We start from the raw sequence: 14,162 nt of genomic DNA on the forward strand, positions 1-14,162 counted from the left end.
GAAGTAAGGTCGAGAATAGGTGACATGTCTTCTTCGTCATAGTCTATTATAACAGGAGCTTTTCGAGCAGCCTGAATGGAAATACTGAAGTATTAATACCATTAGACATAATAAAGAGTAAGGGGTAAGATAGAGGTATACCTTTGTGGGCTTGCTGCCTCCCTCAGTCTTCGTTTCGACTGGTCTTTTGATTGTTGGCTTCTTGGTGGAACCCTGGTGGCTAAAAGAAAAACAATACATAGCAGTTAGTATAAGCTAAGGGTGAATATCCTAATAGAGGAGTATGATTCGAAGAAACCTCCCATGTCACACCTTCATATATGTTCGATTTAATGCAAACATCTTCGATCCCTATATGAAGATGCCCTTTGAAATTGTCTAGAGTATGCTTATTCATAACCACCCTAGTTTTTTTTCTGTAACTGCCGTTAAAGGATTTTAATGGAGTCCCCACAGATAAACCAGTCTGGAAATGGAGGGGCAAGGGCCACTCCAAGGTCAGCATTTGGCAGTCGAGGAAATTTTGGAGGAAACAACTCGAAAGCCATTTCATAGTGTTTCTTAGGAGGAACGTACAAAGGGATTTTTAAGGTTTCCATTTTCTTTGAAATTTTTTCCTTTAGTGTGACAACTACTTCGTGGATGGTTCGACTAAGATCATCAGGCCTATAGGCAGTTTCAAAGTAATTTTGGAACGCTTAAATTTCTTTGATGAGCGTGTAAGTACCTTTTTGGTTCTTTCTTGCACAAGAAGAAAAGCTTGATCAATGTGTTGGAGAAAAGAGGGAACATCATAAAACTCTTTAGTATAGTATGCGTTCCACCATCTCCCAAATTCTCGAGTACAGAGAAAGCTAGTCTCGAAGTTGACAGGGGTAAGTTGTGTCTTGCCAGTATATCTAGCTATCTGTTTGAGAGTGGTAGCTTCAGTATGAACTGCGTTGTAGAGGAGAAGGCTGCCCTTTTTGTCTTACATGCACTTTGGGAGAGCCTGAGTTAACCCAAACTGTCAAGCCATAAGATTGGGTTGATAGGTAATTAAAGTGACCTGGATCTTTGAGGGGTTTAGTCGAAGGGTTAAGACTTTGGTATTAAAAAAGGCTTCCCAAATCAGCAGAGATTCCGTCTCTTGTTTTTTGGAGGGAGATGGGAAGGGTCTTGTCAACCATTTTGGACCATACTTCCTGGCAGAGAAGGGGGCCATGCTCGACGTGAATACGTGGAGTTTGGAGAACATCATGATATAGCTCATGAAAGTTGGTCGAAGAGCTTGTCCTTCGTCGTTGGGGGTTAACTAGGTCAATTGAATTCCTTCGACTCCTCTATTTTTCACTTCTTCAGCTTCTTCATCAACGAGGCCTTTATTGGGGAGATTTGCCTCGAAAGTGGCATTGAGCCAGAGTTATAGTAGCCATAAGAGGCCAGAGAGAAGGAGGTTTCATTTTTCTCCCAAGTTCTTTAGTTGAGTGACTCCATCACTCAGTGATTCATAAAGAATTGCTAGGATCATTTCACTTAAGCAAACATCATGTCCAACATGCAGTTGGTTCGCCAGTGTAAGGTACTTCTTGGCGACTTGTAGGGACTTCGAGCAGAACACGGAATGGGATAAACACACAGCTAATAAGGCTATGTGTTCCACATTAAAAACGGTGTCAGTATCCTTGTCATGGTAGTGTGCGATATGAGTCGAATATGCTGCTCTGGAGGTGGAAAATGCTATATTGTCCTCAGAATCAATATCGGGGTCATATGCGTGTCCAATGGGTTTTAGCCCTGTGATATCGGCTAGGTCGAAAACAATTGGTGTGATAATACCACATGGAAGGTGGAAGGTGTAATGTGTGCTATCCCAAAAGTACAGCAAAGAGACTAACATAGATGAGCTATACTATAAGCCTAATTTCGACAACATTATCAGGTCATAAATCCCCATATCTTTCCAATATTGGGCTTTGGTTTTTTCTATTTTATTTAGCAATTCTATATAATCCGTTGGGTCTTTTAATGAGGGAGTGACACGAAAAACCCTAAAGCCGTTGTTCATAAATCTCAAATTTATGCTTTCGTTTGTTTTTGGTTCTTCAGTAGTGGTTAGTTCAACCCTAGGTTTCTTCGCTTGCCCTATGGGTTTATGTTTATGATAATAAGGGAAGTATTCCTTAAGCTTGCTAAAATCAGTATCTAAATCAGCTAGAGGTCCAGATAACGCATGGGTTTTACTAGAAAGAGAAATGGGAATAAGTACCCGAGAGGCGTAAATCCTACATTGTTCTTCAATTTTTGGTTCTGGGATGTATTGTTGATTGCCCACCATTACCGGACCAGGTAATGTAGCGAAAGGAGGTAGTTCTGAAGTCTGGGTTTGTTTGAAGATTGTTCGAAGATGAAAAGTTAGAGTGTTTGAGATTTTAGAAAGCGTAAATAATGAGTTTGTGGCTTTTATAGGCGTGTTTGGAAGAAAAAGCGGTTCAAATCAACATTAATGGGTGACAAGTTAGTGGGACACGTGTCTTTCCTGGATTGTATGATGAAGAGGTGGTAATTAATGCCTAAACCCACGATCTCCTAGGGTCTAGGAAACATGATGATTAAAAAGATTCAGGTGTAGGCTGAAAAGACGTTGTTAGGAAAAAGGTAATGATGACTCTGACATCACAAGACAGTTGGGAGAAACCGAAAAGTTTTTGTAACATTAGGAGGTGACATGCCAAAATTGTCCAAAGCGTTGAAGTGTGTTCTAAAAAAATGCCTTTTTCTTCTATGTGTCGAAAATGTTAGGGGGGCAATTTGTTGGCTCCTAATTTCGACGCCCGTTTTAGAATTAAGAAATGGAGTTCCCTGTGAAGATGTTTCGACTGGATCTGATATTGGGAGCTCTAATCGAAGATGACTTGATGAGAGGATCAAGATGTTGCAGGGACTTAGAAATAATTTTTAGTGTTTGAAGGCGTTTTTGACGGGAGATTCAAATTCAAATACAGGAGGGAAATTTTGTTCTTATCTGAGTTGCTGAAGATACACGTGGAGCATAATGGATAGTTGCATCCATGCAAAACGCCATTTGTATCGATGTGATAGAAAGGCCGTTAGAAGTGGTTATTTCGATTAGTATGAATAAAAGGTCTTAGTGCTAGGATCGTGGGTGTTCAAAGCGTGTACAAAGTCTGTAAAATTTACCAAGTATCCGCGTGTAGAGAAACAGTAAATTGAGAAATGTATGTTCGATTTACACCATTGTCATTTACTTTGAAGTAATTCAATTCATCTTTATTTAAAGGATTTATCTTTGTTGCCACTTATCTTCATTCTTACAACGTTCTCTTTATTTTGTGTTGGCCATTTACTTTTTAAGTATTTTCACGAATCACTATTGTTGCGAACACTGTCGAAGTGTTTATGTTCACTAGAGTTCACTTTAACAAATAATTAGCACATATCCTATGATCAATCTGATCGATCCTGTAAGTAACCAAATTTAGTAATTTTGAAGATCAACAGTTGTTTACCAATTTTCACGGTAAACAGATATGTCTAATGCAATAGACATGGGTAGAAGGAGGATCATGCCATCCGTTATCATGGTTATTGTAAGCACTCTCAATGGAAGCATGTCTATCTGAAATCAAATAGAGATTGGCTTGCGGAGTGACATGTGTTGCAAGATGATGAAGGAAGAAACCCCAACCACCAGCGGTTTCACCTTAAACCAGAGCAAAGGCAATGGGAAAGACATTATTGCTTCCGTCTTGTACAACAACCATAAGCAAAGTGCCCTTGTATTTTCCGTATAACCATGTTCCATCAATTTGAATAATAGGTTTGCAGAATGCAAAACCTTTGATGCATGGTTGAAACGCCCAAAAGAGGCGGTGAAAAATTCTATTTCCAGCAACACAAGTTCCGCCTGGCGTAAATGCTGGCAATGTCTCCATAATTGCAATAGTTCATGGTGCATATTTTTAAGTTCCCATAAAAACCGTGGCAATTCTTTGTATGAATCCTCCCAGTTACTGAATACCTGTTCAATATCCTTTGTCCTTGAAATCCATGCTTTCTTGTAAGATGGAGTATAATTATATCTTGTGACGATATGAGATATTATTATACTCACCTTCACTGACGGGTCTTTGTCAACAAGCGGTAAAATGTCTTGACATATCAATTCAGTGCTTAATTTACGATGATCTTGTATAATATTAGTGGCAATGCAACTGTGAGGTGGGTCCATAGAAGCTATCTCCCAAGAATCACTTCTCTTTTTGTGAGACGTAGCCAACCAAAACTTGCAACGAGTGTTACAATATTCAATGGCATACCTTCTCGAATCAGTGCATTTCACGGTGAAATCAGTAGAGTTATTCATGTGAATTTTTTTGATAGCTCACACACATTCTTCTTTAGTGCGGAATGTGTCTCCCACTTTCAACTCACCCTCTGATCGAGGATACGAGTTATAAAAAACATTGTTGGATGTTTCATCGTCATGAAAATCCATGTTTGTCATATGTAGAGGTGGATTATATACATGACTTAGAGGTAATGACACTGGATAATCGCCATATTCAATGTTGTTGTTCAACATATGATCGACATGTGTCTCAGTTTCTTGTTCTTCTTCATCAACGACATTGACTTCTGCTTCTGCTTCTAGGTTGGCTTCATTTGAATCTTCTGAATCAAATTCATCAGATTCAGCTTGATTAGTTATCTGAGATTGTTGAGATGGTATACTCTATTGAAGAGTATTATATAACTCAATAGAGTTACAACCAGAATGTTTGTGACTAACAAACATATATTCAACATCTTCATCGTCCCGTACTTTTAGCGGGTAAAATTTACATTGACTGTTCTTGAAATAAATTGGATATTGGTACGTGATTTGTGACACATGACCAAATCCTATGCATGACTCTAGTCGTTTTTTAAATGCAAGAAATTTTAATTTCTCTTGAGCGTAAGTCAGATAGTATCGGTGTTTCGAAAATAAAACCCGTATACATCACACTCATATGTCTCACCATTGTAGTGAGCATTGATAATATATCTGGGTGTAGATGACATAGTAATATTTGAGTGCAGATGAATAGTAATATTTGGGTGCAGATGAATTTGTGTTGGTTTGAGGATGACATGGAAAGACAATTAAATGGAATGTGACATGACATGCATGCAAGAGCTAGCGCCATTCCATTTGGCGTATGCATGCATTTTTTGAACATGGGCGCCAATCCATATGTCGCCTTGTATGTACAGACATCGAGATTCTGCATTGCATGCAAATAGCCATGCAGACTAGGGAGAAGACCATGCATGCAACCTACCACGACCTAGGAGGCGCCAGTCCATATGGCGCTAGCTTTGAGCATTTGCATGTGCACGCCAAACCATTTGGCGGTAGCTTGCATGCCCATTTTTCCATGCATGCAAACTTTTGCATGTCTCTCATTATAAATAGCCATACAATAATCACTTCTTCATCAACATCAATCACTTCTACACCTGTAATAATCACTCTTCCATCTGCAACAACCACTCTTTCATCTGCAACACTACGACATGATGTCTCTGCTCACTATGGGTGAATCGCATAGAGGCAAAGTTGCAAAGATTGAAACTTATGTAAGCGTTTACTTCTTGTATTATTTTTCTAACACATTTTTTTTATAAAGTAACTCATTTTGTTGTTTAATTTTTAGGATGTTTCTAGGTTTCAAACTCGTGTCCACGAATTTGTTCACATGGACGCGATGATTGAACCTAATTTTGAACTCGCTTGTTTTGGACATGTAAGCAAAATAATGTCTTGGTCGGTTGATACAAAATTTATTCTTGCATTATGTGAAAGATGGCATCCCGAGACACACACATTCTAGTTTCCAACCGGTGAATATACCATGACGTTAGAAGATATCTACATGTTGTTGGGACTGCCTATTGAAGGTAAGAGGGTAAATGGTAAAACCAACTATGCGAATTCAATTTGCATGTACCTCTTGGATGCTGACTTGGTAGATGATAACTCGAGAGGTTAAGGTATACTCCTTACACGCCTTAAGACATATTACAACAACTTACAGTTAGATGAAAATTATATCGAAGACACTTGAATAATAAAAGCTATGTGTTATATTATACTTTTAATTGGTGTGTTTTTATTTCCCGAAGGTAGTGGTTTTAGTATGCATGTTATGTATTTACCTTTACTAAGACATGTAGATAGAATAAGAAGTTACAGTTGGGGGTTTGCTTGTTTGACTTATCTTTATATCTCTTTGTGTAAAAATGTACACAAAGACACATCTAGATTTTTTGGATGTGCTGTTTTGCTCCAAGCATGGGGTTGGTCCAGACTACCGTCCCTAGCGCCCATCAACCATAACCCGTTCACATTCCCATACGCACAAAAGTAAGTTCTTAAAAATGGACTATATTGACTTAATTTACCAATTATTATCTCTAAATAATATGTTTACTTTTATGGTGCAGATGGTCGACACGTGGTATGAGTTACAACAGATGTCATAGACACTATATTACCCAGCATCGCAATCTCTTGGATCACCTTCGACCAACATATGTATTGCCATTAACCTAATTAATTAATAATAATTTGCTAATTTCTTCTAATAAATTTATAATCTAATATATGTTCACATTTCAGTTCATTTGGCGTCCATATCTAAACTTGGATCATGACCATGAAATCAACGAACAAGACGCAGCCGTTTGGACTGCATGCACACCGATCATAAGATTCACCACTATGGAGATGCACAATAGTGATCGTGTTAAATTACAGTTCAGTATGCTTCAACACATCCTAGTTCCCCTGACAAACCTCAGAGAATGACATCTACGAAAAGTTAATGACCAATGGAACTTTAACCCTTGGAAAAGCTTTGCTAGATCTGAGGGTCGAAAATGGAAGCACCGCCAAGTCAATGTCTTAACTGACGTTGTGATGCCAACCGAAGAAAAACCAAGTCGTAATTATATGGCTTGGTACATATCAGTTGGATTTGAGTTCATCGCCGATGATATGTACCTATACGACCCACGCCAGGCAACTTACACACAAGAAGGTTCAACATCTAACCCCAACAACATTGTCAGACCGGTTACTCACAACCCCCTATTCATCAAAATTTTCGATCCACAAACACCCAAATCTACGACCATAACATGCCAAACACCCAAACCTACGACCATGATAACGCGAAAACGTATCGTATATTTGGCTTCATATGCATTGCTTTTTACTTTATTAACACTTATTATTACGCATTATTTTATGTTTATTTTAGGCATTTATCGAATAAGAGAAGTATAGGCAAGCAAAGTGGAAAATAGCAAAAAGGAAAGAAAAAGAAAAGAAAATGGAGAAAAATAGAAAGCATGGCGCTCACCACACCAAATGGACGTGTGACGCCCACCACTTGGATGTGTGGCGCCCGCCACATGACCTAAAGGGAGTGGTGGTGCCCGCCATAAAGCTATGAAGTGGTGACGCCCATCCCACAAAAGATGGCGCCCGTCATGGAGACCATATTAGGGTTGTGGCAGCCGCCATCAACCCGGTCTCCCTTATTTCTCTCCACCTTTTTAGCCACGACCTCCACATTTTTAGGCATGACTTCCATTTACTTTTTCAACCAACGAATGCTATAGTTAGGGAGAGTGGAAGTATATAAAGGAGGGTCGGTTTTCTCACCAAGGATGCATTTTTTCAGTCAGATTCTTTTGGTTAGATTTTCTTAGGCAGTTTCTTACTTTGTAAAAGCAATAGATTCTCCACATCGGGGACTATTGCAATTTATTGTTTAAGCATCTGAATTTGATTGTAATGGTGTACTCGATTGCCAAAGCTTGCCGACATTGTTTAATTTGAAGAATCGGGATTCATTCCAAGTTCTCGATTTATATTCCAGGTTTTATTTTAATTGCCATTTTAATTACTTATGCCTTATTGTATGCTTATTTATCTGAATACCATGTCTGTTACCAGATGCATGTCCGATTAAACCTCTAGGTATTAGTATGCAAAGACCGTCGAAATGAAGGGATTCAGAAATAATTGGTGTTGGCTTTTATAAAATATTATTTTCCAGTTTTAGTTTCTTGTTTGATTCAAAACTGTTTTTCGTACGAGAGTACAAAGCAAACAAAGGTTACGGTAAATAAGAAAAAGAGTTTAAGATTTTAACCGGATAGCTGAAACTAGGCATTAATCCTGAACACAGCGAGAGCGCTTTAGGATTAATTAGACTTTATTCATATTCAAAAATTACTTTTAAATTCATAATGAGACCGCGAGAGCCAAGGATTCTGGTTTAAGAGTATGGTCAGAGTCAATAAAAACGAGAGTGTGAGATAAAGTCCTTTTTATCTTTAAGAGCCAAGCATTTTGATCTTTAAGATTACAACAACTATCTATCGAATCCCCGTAGTTTGATGCGTTACATACCGATATCCCTTTATTAAATATCTTTATTAATATTCTATTTACGTTATAGTTATTTCTCTTCATCCCTCCACTCTTAGAAAGATCCTCAGCCTTAGATTTACATAGTAACATTAGTTAACAATACGTTCGATTATTAGTCCTTTAGGTTCGATAATCTTTAAAACTACGCGATACGACTGTTCGCTTGCAGTCACGATTTCCATAGACTTACTAAGTCGCGATCAAGTTTTTGGCGCTGCTGTCGGGGACTAATTTAGTCGATATCGTAACTCCAGTGTTGCCCAGTATAGACTAAGGCAAACAATTCTATTTCCCTTTCTAATTTGTCGAGTGTATGCCAAGTACTCACTCTCAAGGAGAGAAATTAAAGCTACCGTTCGATGAACCTGAGTGTTATCTAAGATTAAAATGTCGGATATGAGACCTTATACAAGAACATTGTATCAAGCTAAATCTTCTCGATCCTAATATCCCTATTCCTGGACCAGTTATACAACCAGAGATGGCCGAAGGACCGCAGAACCTTCCTCTTAAGTACTATGCAATCCCTTCACAGGATGAACCACATTACAGCATCGCTGCCCCTGCCATCGAGGCCAATAATTTTAAGATGAAACCTTCATTATTGTCAGTCGTACAACAAAACCAATTTTCAGGTAGTCCCACGGAGGACCCGAACCTACATCTGTCAGTGTTTTTGCAATATGCAGACACAGTGAAAGCAAATGGTGTCAACCCCAAATCTATAAGACTACGTCTTTTCCCATTCTCATTAAGAGATAGAGCTAGAGCTTGGCTCCAGTCTCTACCATCCAACTCTGTCACTATGTGGAACGAGTTGAAGAAAGTTTTCTTAACACGATATTTCCCACCTAGTAAGACGACAATGCTAAGAGCCCAAATAAACGGGTTTAAACAAAAAGATAACAAATCACTTTTTGAAGCTTGGGAGAGATACAAAGACATGATAAGGCTTTGTCCACATCACAGTCTAGAAGAGCGGTCGATCATCCATACCTTTTACAATGGTCTCTTGTACAACACAAGATTGACAATAGACACCGCCGCAGGTGGCACACTGATGGATAAACCCTACAATGAGGCCTATCAACTTATCGAGAGTATGGACCATAATCATTACCAGTGGGGAAGCGAAAGAACCTCCATAGAGAAACCTCCAACGAAAGGCGGTATGTACGAATTAAGTAGTCTTGACCATGTCAATGCTAAGGTAGACGCTCTCACTCAAGTTATAGACAACTTGACCATAATACCTGCAGCCACCGTGGCTTCTGTAGCACCAAACTGTGAGATATGCGGAGTTCCTGGGCATGCTTCCCCTGAATGTCAACTTTTGACAGGAGTCTCCACAGACCAGGTGAACTATGCTCAAGGAAACCCTTACTCAAACACCTATAACCCAGGTTGGAAGAACCATCCTAACGTTACGTACAAAAATAATAATGTATTGTATGCGCCTAACAAAGCACCTACTGTACCACCAGGATATCATAAAGCTGCCACAAATACTCAAAATGCTCCTAGGAAGTCAAACCTAGAAATAATGATGGAAAACTTCATAGCTACCCAAGCCTAAACAAATAAGGATTTCCTAAATCAAAACATACACACTAGTGAGAAAATCAAGCAGTTAGCAAACAAGGTATACGCTTTAGCCACCCATAACAAAATGTTGAAAACACAAATCTTGCAAGTGGCTCAACAACAAGCATCTACTACTGCCCCTGCAGGCACATTTTCTGGACAACTGCAACCAAACCTGAACGGTCATGCAAATGCTATTATACTATGAAGTGGGACAGAACTAGATGGACCGACCCTAGAATTCAAAACCCAGCCATGCACCAAGACCCTGGTAAGGTAACTGAGAAGGAAGACGAACAAGAGGAAGATAAAAATGAAGAGGCCGTAGAGAAAGAAGAACCTTATGTGCCTCCACCACCGTATAAACCTCCAATCCCTTATCCTTAAAGACTGGTTAAATCTAAAAGTGTAGGGTAATTTAAAAAATTTGTAGAGCTTCTAAAACAATTGAATATCACGATATCCTTTACGAAATCCATCACTCAAATGCCCTCATATGCTAAGTTTCTCAAGGAAATCTTATCTAACAAGAAGAAGATAGAGGAAATGAAATCGTTACACTTACTGCTGAGTGTAGCGCCATAATACAAAACAATATGCCTCCTAAGCTGAAAGACCCATGGAGTTTCTCCATACCCTACTTAATCGGAAAGTTTGTCATAGACAAAGCACTATGCGACTTAGGAGCCAGTATTAACTTAATGCCCTTGTCCATATGTGAAAGGCTTAAAATGGGAGAACTAAGATCTACTAGGATGTCCGTACAACTTACAGATCATTCTGTTAAATTTCCCATAGGTATGTTAGAAAACATTCCGGTACACATAGGTCAATTCTATATTCCTACCGATTTCATAATCATGGATATAAAGGAGGATTTAAACATCCCTATCATATTAGGAAGACCATTCTTAGCCACTGCTGGAGCTATTGTAGATGTTAAGAGAGGCAAGCTAACCTTTGAAGTTGGTGAGGAAAAAGTCGAATTCATTTTGACGCAATTCTTAAAGGCACCAACTATAGACGGTACCTGTTGTCTACCAGATGTCATCAATGAATGTATAAGAGAAATGGAGAATGAACAAACATCATACTCCGAAATACTGAAAATTCCAAGGCCTCCTACTTTTGAAGATGAAAATTGGAGTGAGGAATACCAAGATGGTAACCTAAGTGAATGCCTAGCACTAACGTCCGATTATATGCCTTGCCCAAAGAAACCAACGCTAGAACTTAAGACGCTACCCAAAAATCTAAGGTACGAATTCCTAGACACTGGACTCGAGCGACATATAATAGTCAATGCAGACTTAGGGCAGATAGAGACCGAAAAGCTTCTACATATTTTAAGAAAATATCCAACTGCTTTAGGCTACAATATCTCAGATCTAAAAGGAATAAGCCCTTCCATATGCATGCATCGCGTAATGCTAGAGGAATACAGTAAGACCTCTAGAGAACATCAAAGAAGGATAAATCCCATTTTGAGTGATGTAGTAAAGAAAGAAGTGCAAAAGCTATTAGAAGCAGGTATTATCTACCCAATATCCGATAGTCAAAGGGTCAACCCAGTACATGTGTACCGAAGAAGGGAGGCGTCACAGTTGTTAATAATGAAAAAGGCGAATCTATAGCACAAAGAGTGATTACAGGAAGTAGAATGTGCATTGATTATAGAAAATTAAACAAAGCCACTCAGAATGATCATTTTCCTTTACCGTTTATCGATCAAATGCTTGAACAATTGGCAAAGCATTCTCACTTCTGCTACTTAGACGGTTATTCGAGATTTTTCCAAATTCCTATTCATCCTGACGACCAAGAGAAAACAACCTTCACATGTCCCTATGGTACATTCGCCTACCGACGAATTCCGTTGGACTGTGTAACGCTCCTGCAACATCCAAAGATGCATGATATCAATTTTTGCTGATTTTATAGATGACATCGTGGAAGTCTTCTGAACGATTTCTATGTATGTGGACAGAGCTTTGAAGGATGTTTATCGAATCTTGAAATGGTACTTAAAAGATGCGTAAAAGTGAACCTCGTGCTAAACTGGGAAAATGCCATTTCATGGTCCGACAAGGGATCGTACTCTGACACATAGTATCCGATAAGGGGATTGAATTCGACAAGGCTAAAATAGAAGTTATAGAAAACCTTCAACCTCTTAAAAGCGTAAGAGAAATACGAAGCTTCTTAGGACACGACGGTTTCTACCGGCGATTCATTAAAGATTTCTAAAAAATCACCAAACCACTGATTGGCTTATTGATGAAAGACGTCGAATTCATCTTTGATGAGAAATGTCTAGCGGCATTTGAATAACTGAAAACATCCCTTATCACCGCACCTATCATGCAACCGCTCGATTGGAGATTACCTTTTGAAATCATGTGTGACACTAGTGACTATGCTGTAGGCGCAGTCTTAGGACAAAGAAAGGATAAGAAACTTCATGCAATATACTACGCAAGTAAAACCCTAGACCCTGCACAGATGAACTACGCCACCACAGAAAAGGAACTTTTATCCGTAGTGTTTGCTCTGGATAAATTCCGTTCCTACCTAGTAGGAGCAAAGATAATTATCTATATCGACCATGCTGCAATTAGGTACCTGTTAAATAAAAAGGACGTCAAACCAAGACTCCTAAGGTGGATTTTACTACTACAAGAGTTTGACCTAGAAATCAAGGATAAAAGGGGCACTGAAAATGTCGTGGCTGATCACTTGTCAAGAATGGAAGGTATTGAACCTGAACGAGTGCCTATAAACGATGATTTCCCTTACGAACGACTCATAGCCCAACTGGAAGGCAATACATCTGAATGTGCATTAACCTATAAGGATACTGAAACAAACGAGGTAGTGGAAGCAATTTACACTAAAACCATGCTGCCAAGGTACGCTGACTTCGTTAACTATTTAGCAGCTGAGGTGCTTCCACCAGACTTGACTTACCAACAAAAGAAAAAATTCTTCCACAATCTTAAACATTACTATTGGGATGAGCCTCGGTTTTTCAAGAGAGGCACCGACGGTATCTTCCGCCGATGTGTCCCCGAAGATGAGGTAGAAAACATAATCTCCCACTGTCATTCTGCTCCCTATGGAGGACATGCAAGCACCTCGAAGACTTGCGCTAAGATCTTGCAAGATGGCCTCTTTTGGCCCACTCTGTGGAAAGATATCCACATCGCGATCATCAATTATGACCGGTGTCAACGCACTGGCAACATATCTAGACGCGACGAAATGCCACTTAAAGGAACTCTAGAAGTAGAAGTCTTCGATGTTTGGGGAATTGATTTTATGGGACCATTCCCATCTTCTTTTGGTAACAAGTCCATCCTCGTTGCGGTCGATTACGTATCAAAATGGACCGAGGCTATAACCTCTCTAACAAATGACACACGAGTGGTAATTAGACTCTTTAAGCGTATAATCTGACCTATATTCGGCGTGCTGAGACTTGTCATCAGTGGTGGTGGTTCCCATTTCATTTCTCAGATTTTTGAAAAGCTATTACTGAAATATGGAGTCTGGCACAAAGTAGCAACACCCTATCACCCACAAACGAGTGGGCAAGTAGAGGTCTCGAACCGAAAAATCAAACAAATCTTAGAAAAGACGGTTGCCACCTCTAGGAAAGATTGGTCCTCAAAATTACACGAAGCCTTGTGGGCATATATGACAACTTATAAGACCCTAATAGGAACCACACCTTTCAAGCTAGTTTATGGAAAATCATGTCATTTGCCGGTAGAATTAGAACATAAATCATATTGGGCCGTTAAGACCCTTAATCTTAATTACACTACCGCAGGTGAAAAAAGAATATTAGATATCTGTAAGACCCCAATTTTGTCCCTAAGATCCCTCATGGCATCATATCATAATATTACATTGCCTCAAGGATCATTGTGCACCTTACCTCCCTCCCTGTGGGTAAGTTATCTTTTTTAGAGTGATTCTTGATCACCAAGGATTCTTTGCATTTGTATATCATTGTTTTTTCTTTTAATCACTAACCAAAAGTACAAAAATATGTCATCTAACCTTTGACTTGCAGATGAAGCAA

General features: G+C 39.1%; 1 non-coding gene across 1 annotated transcript; it reads right to left on the minus strand.

The window, feature by feature from the left end:
* Nucleotides 1-9,356: 9,356 nt before the first annotated feature.
* LOC127124430 (small nucleolar RNA R71) lies at nt 9,357-9,463 on the minus strand. Its single transcript, XR_007803920.1, has one exon. It is a non-coding gene; the product is annotated as a small nucleolar RNA R71 (small nucleolar RNA).
* Between the last annotated feature and the right edge of the window lie 4,699 nt (nt 9,464-14,162).

This window comes from Lathyrus oleraceus, chromosome 2 (genome assembly GCF_024323335.1).
Source record: "Lathyrus oleraceus cultivar Zhongwan6 chromosome 2, CAAS_Psat_ZW6_1.0, whole genome shotgun sequence".
NCBI classification, from domain to species: domain Eukaryota; kingdom Viridiplantae; phylum Streptophyta; class Magnoliopsida; order Fabales; family Fabaceae; genus Lathyrus; species Lathyrus oleraceus.